We start from the raw sequence: 5727 nt of genomic DNA on the forward strand, positions 1-5727 counted from the left end.
ATAATCTATTTTTATTGCTTAGAGTAAGTAGGCTGATGTTCATCTGAATTGACACACTTCCAAACTGAAAGAGATCAGGAAGCGAAAATTCATAATAGAGTAAATAATGAATACATTCTTTTCAATATAGACTTTTTCTTCATAATGTGCTATCAAATATCACTTTGGGTATTAAATATTTTCCCTAAATGTGCTTTGTAGTATCTTTTCTTCAAGATAAAATGTAATATAATTGGAACCATTTTGATTAAGCATTTTTATTCTTCTTTTGAACACTCATTAATTACACTTTGCTTTCTAGGACCTGAATGGTGTTTTTATTGCAAATTCCCCAACTTAAAGATAATCTCTGTTTTGGAGAATACATTGACTATGACCAGGATGGAACATTTAAATTCATATACTCAATCACTAACTCAATCCTTCCAAGAAAAATAAAAGAAATCATATATTCCAAGGCTGTCATATATAATGCCGACTCAAAATTGTGATATTTCTGATAGGTTGATCATTGGGTATACTAATAATTTGCTTTAGTATGATATTCAGAAAAGGGTGGGCATGGTATATATTTAGGTCACTGTATATCTTCAGGCATATTTCCTGGCACACATGAGATATTCTGTAGGTATCTGTTGAAGAAATGAATAAATGCATGAATAATACATGGCAGTAATCATGAGAAGAGAGACTCTGGCTTTTTCTATACTAATCTCTAATTCTGCAAGTAATACCTATGCCATTTGAAATATTAATGATAATAATATATTGGTAAATTTTAACGTAGGGACATACCTTATTTTTTCAGCTTATACTTGCAGGTAAGCAGAGATTATATAAACAATTCAGGAGTGAAGAAAATAAGACAATTGACCAACTAGTCACAGCAACCTGAGATAAATTGAGAAGATAAGTTACTGTTTTTAACAAACCTTTCTTAGAAACTTTAATATGATATTCCCTGTTCCTTATAACCCCAATATTTTATAGTATTCAAGTCCATGTTGACAAAATGTAGGGGTTGACAGAAATTGTCATGCTTTTATATTGTTAACTTATATTTAAGAAAAGGATATCTATAAAATTCAGTTTTACCAACTAAGAGGATATATGAATTGCCCTGGGTTGCTCTCACACTTTATTGGGAATATCTCTTCTTAAATATTTACTTATTCAACAATATTTATTTAGCAAGTACCATGTGCCAGGCATTGCTCTGGTCACTGAGGACTCAGCATTCAAAGAAGATCTCTGCCTTCATGGAGATTGCCTTCTCATTGAGAGAAGTAAACATAAAAAAGTAAAGAAATAAATACATAAGTAAGATGATTTTAGATAATAGTGAGCGTTATTAAGAAAGGGTGATCCAATTATAAACCACTGGAGAAGGCTAATTTAAGTTGGTTAATCAGGAAAGGCTTCTCTGAAAAGGCATTTAGACAGGACTGAAGGAGAAGAAATGGCATCCACATGAAAATCTGAAGAAAAGGTATTCCAGGAAAAGTGAACAGCACTGCAAAGGCCCCTCAAAGGAAACTGGCTCAACATATTTGAGAAAGAAAAAAGGTGCAGTGAGGCTGAAATTTAGTGAGTAAAGAGAAATGTGGTAGAATATCAGATTGAAAATACAGGCAGTGGCAAGAAGAGGTAGACACCAGTAGGCCTCAGTGGGATGCTTAGAAAATCCAAGCGTTTTGAGAGGGAAGTGAAATGACAGGTTATATAGTTTTTGAAGATGGCTCTGGTTGTTGAGTAGAAACTTAATATTAGAAAGCCAAGGATAGAAGGTGGGAGATCCTCCAGGAGCTTTGTGCAGTACGTCAGGCAAGAGATGAGCATGACTGGGGGTGGCAAGAGATGAAGTGTTTTAGGAAAACTTAGAGTGGTAAAACCAACAGGACCTAAATATTTGATTGTATGTGACGACTGAGAAAAATACAGCAGTCGAAGTGTATAAGTAACTGGATAAATATTGGTGTCATTTACAACATGGAAAAATATTGCGGGAAATAATGGATTCTGTTATAGTATTTTAAAGTTAAAATCCTTATTAGACTTAAAATAGAGATGACAAGTAGTTAAGTTGCGAGCTCGAGAGATAGATGAGAGGTAGAGATATAAATTTGGGATGTTAATGTCCATATAATAATCAAAGACATGAGGCTCTATGAGATTATACGGGGAGGAAATTAAGACAGACTAGAGAAGAGGGCCCAGCCCTGAGCCCTGCTCTATTTATAGGTCAGGCAGCAGAGTCACAGCGAGAAATCAAAACCGAAACAGTCATTGAAATAGGAGGGGGAGCAGGAGAGTACCGCTTTTAAAAACAGTAACAGCTTTCGTTTTTTGAGAAATATCATGCGCTAGGCACATTTAATACTATTTACGGGCCGGGCGCGGTGGCTCAAGCCTGTAATCCCAGCACTTTGGGAGGCCGAGACGGGCGGATCACGAGGTCAGGAGATCGAGACCATCCTGGCTAACACGGTGAAACCCCGTCTCCATTAAAAAATACAAAAAACTAGCCAGGCGAGGTGGCGGGCGCCTGTAGTCCCAGCTACTCGGGAGGCTGAGGCAGGAGAATGGCGTAAACCAGGGAGGCGGAGCTTGCAGCTGAGATCCGGCCACTGCACTTCCGCCCGGGCGACAGAGCGAGACTCCGTCTCAAAAAAAAAAAAAAAAGAAAAAAAATACTATTTATGTACTAGTATTAACTCTTCCATCCTCACAACAGCCACATGATGTAGGTAAACATAGGTACTTACCTCCTTTTGTAGAAGAGGAGTCAAAGACAGAGAAAAATTAAGAAAAGCATTTTAAGAAAGAGGAAACTATGTCAAATGTGCTGCAAGGTTGAGCTTGAGTAAGATTAAAGACATAAAAGTGAATGTTTTATTTGGCAAGAGAGAGGCCATTAGTGATTTCAGAAAAAAACAGGCTCAATAGGATGAATGTGAGAGTTCCACAAAAGTGTGCTTTATAAAACATAGTAGTACCTTTCTGAGAAGTTTTCTATAAAAGGGAAAGAGAAAACATAAATTTGTTGGAAGGAGACACTATATTAATAATTTGTTTTCAATGGCAAAACCTTGAAAAACCAGAATGTGATCCAAACTATAAGTGGAGAGGAACTAACTTTTTTTTTGTGGGTGCTGAGATTGTGTATTTTAACAAGAATCTGGGCAAAAAGAATATAGATACTGAAGCAGGAAAGGTAGGTAGGTTTGATGGTGAGTATACGAGGATGTTCATGACTATTTCTATTGTCTGAAAGTAATATGATGGTCACCATTTGAGTATGAGAGGGAAGAGTGCAGAAAGATTAATGGAAAAGGTTGGGTGCAGTGGCTCACACCTGTTTTCTCAGTGCTTTGTGAGGCTGAGGTGGAAGAATTGCTTGAGGACAGCAGTTTGAGATCAGCCTAAGCAACATGAGACCCTCATCTCTAAAAATGGTTAAAAAAAAAAAAAAAAAAAAAAAAGAAGTTGAGCATGGCGACACAGGCTGGTAGTACCAGTTATTCAGGAAGCTGAAGCAGGAGGATCACTTGAGACCAGGAGGTTAAGGCTGCAGTATACTATGAATGCACCACTTTATTTCAGCCTGGGTGACAGAGTAAGACTCTGTCTCAACAACAACAATTTTAAAAAAGATTAATGAATTAATGAAACAGAATTTAAAAATAGCAAATCTATTAAGCAAGGGTAAAGAGATGGATAGCAGTGTTGAGAGGCCATTTAAGATTGCAGTCATAGGTACAATGAGAAAACCAGTCAGCACTGTGGTGTTCTCTAGCAATATTCAGCTGTTCTGGTGCAGTGTGCAGTAGGCAGATAGCTGAGTTTTCCCAGGGAATTTTGATGAAGAGCCACACCTGGGAGTTAGTGCAGTGATTAACCCAATGCATACCATCTAGAAGTGTGCCTTTGCTGAACTAAAGTGAGATTTTCTTGTCTTCACTATCTGATACTGAGCAGGAAAAATTACATTTTGTATGCATGATGCTTATAGAGCCATGACTCTCCCAAAGTCTGGTGATAGAGTAGTGTTGTACTTAGCAAAGTTTAGGATTTCAATTTTAACTCATATTACATGAAATGAACCACAGCAAATTGTTCTTTCTAATTCTCTACCACTCTTAAAACTCCAAGGGGTCTTCCATTCTTCTGGCCTTCCATTTCCTTCACGCCACATGATATTTTATATTTAGTCAAAATTTATCTTAGGGTTCTCAAATGATTACCTGTTGTTTGATTTCTTGAGCACTTAAGGTAATTATTTTTATGTTTTTATTGTTGCCATGGCTCTTTTATCAGAGAGTTGGATTAAACAACCTTTGAGAATATTAATTGTACTAGAAATCTCAGCCTGGGCATTTTTCACACATCACACCTTCAAAAACTTCTTGTTGTCATACTTATCATTAGACAGTAGGGTCTTTGTGCCAAAGACCATGTCTTTTTCAGCTAGGTCTCCCACAACACATAGTCCTGTGCCTAGCACAGAGTGGGTGCTCAGTACATGTTTCTCTGAATGAACAAATAAATGTATTATCCTGCTGAGGAGTCTAAATAACATACACAGACAAGCACTAAGCAAGAAGAGAGAAGAAAATGAAACATTAACATGTGAAAATAGGTAGGTTTTTAATTGTGTTTACAACAAAAAGAGCATGAAATTAAACATTCTGTTCCAGATTACTTGGTAAGATGATTATAAAGTGATAATTTAGACCTACAATTGTTTGCATAGACATACTATACCAAGAATGTGACTATTCATTTTCTCACATCTCTTAGACCAGGATTACTGATTGTGTTGTTTTCTTTGTAAGAGCTGTTCCAGGACCAGCATCAAAAAATGCTAAAGACAGATTCTGCAATATTGAAAGAGAAATACAAGATAATTATTTCATTCATAAAGAATCTTACAGGTAAGTTTCATGATTTAATAACAAAGTGGAATGGGCCGGGCGCGGTGGCTCAAGCCTGTAATCCCAAGTCCCAGCACTATTGGGACGCCAGAAGGGCGGATCACGAGGGTCAGGAGGATCGCGACCATCCTGGCTAACACGGTGAAACCCCGTCTCTACTAAAAAATACAAAAAAAAGTAGCCGGCGAGATGGCCGGCGCCTGGTTTAGTCCAGCTACTCGGGAGGCTGAGGCAGGGAGAATTGGCGTGAACTCCGGACAAGGCGGAGCTTGCAGTGAGCTGAGATCCGGCCACTGCACCCCAGCCTGGGCCGGCAGGAGCAGGACTCCGTCTCAAAAAAAAAAAAAAAAAAAAAAAAACAAAGTGGAAATGTCCATAGCAGTATCCTCTGAAAATATTAATAAGTATAAAGCTATGTGTATGCCACATGACTTGCCTTATTCTAAATAATATTTATCCTTTAAATATTATTATATATTATTATATAATGACTATATGACTGTATGTTGCCTGCTTTTGACAGGGATACAAGTTATTATTTTGAGCTTTCTCTACTGCATTAAAATAACATATTTGTATGTGTTTCTGGTTTGGTTTTTAAAAATAACATCTTTGTTGAGCTCAAATTCACATCCCATATATTTTAACACATAGGTTATATATGTCATATAAAATCGGTGAATTTATGCCTTAATTTGTAAGGGCAACAAGAAAGAAAGGCCCTACTTAACAAAGTTTCAGAAACAAGTTTGCCTATGAAGGATTGAGAACAATTATTCCACTAGACTTTCTC

Source organism: Rhinopithecus bieti, unplaced genomic scaffold (genome assembly GCF_001698545.2).
Source record: "Rhinopithecus bieti isolate Rb0 unplaced genomic scaffold, ASM169854v2 scaffold_3316, whole genome shotgun sequence".
NCBI lineage: Eukaryota > Metazoa > Chordata > Mammalia > Primates > Cercopithecidae > Rhinopithecus > Rhinopithecus bieti.